Source organism: Pteropus vampyrus, unplaced genomic scaffold (assembly GCF_000151845.1).
Source record: "Pteropus vampyrus isolate Shadow unplaced genomic scaffold, Pvam_2.0 Scaffold256, whole genome shotgun sequence".
NCBI classification, from domain to species: Eukaryota; Metazoa; Chordata; class Mammalia; order Chiroptera; family Pteropodidae; genus Pteropus; species Pteropus vampyrus.
The window spans coordinates 962,574-963,279 of NW_011889037.1; positions in this window are offsets into that span (position 1 = coordinate 962,574).

The window sequence follows — 706 nt, forward strand, 5'->3', positions numbered from 1 at the left end:
TCGGGGGCATCTGTATGTGTCTGCGTGGCAGAGCCAAAATCATGCTGACACACCCTCGGGGCTGGGAGGCTGGCAGAATGGAGTTTCTGAATTCCGGGAAAGTGGGGTTCACAATGCAGAGATTATCCACAGTGTGCAGAGGGTGCTGGGCAACTTGGGGACAGCCGCAAACTGCACCTCAAGCAGGGCGAGGGAGAACTTGTGTTTTGATGCATCGCCTCCTTATTCCATTACCAGCAGAGTCGCTTAGGTCGTCAAGACATAACTGGATAATTTACCAATGAAGATCGTTTTGACTGCTTTCCCAACGTTTTTATCGCAGACTTGACTTTTGTTTCTCCCGCGTTAGCTGGGACTTGCGAAGCAGACATGCACAACGACAGCGGCTGGTCCTGTCTGTGCTCATGAAAGTCTTTCCTGTTGTGCCTTGAGCTGATGTTTAGTGTTAGATTTGAAAATTAGTCTTTATTCAGCTTAGGCTCTATTCGTATTTCAATTAGATGTTTTTTTTAGGGATGGCTAATGAATTTAGAAGAAATGCCTTTTTGCTGTCAATATGACCGCGTCTCCCCTCAGTTAATTAGTGGTTAACACAGTGGGCTCTGTCGCTAGATGTCCTAACGGGCTCGGACCCCAGCGGGTCACAGTGCGGCATTCTTTCAACCACGGCGAGGTTCCAATGGCCAGTGTCGGTTAGGACGTTCGC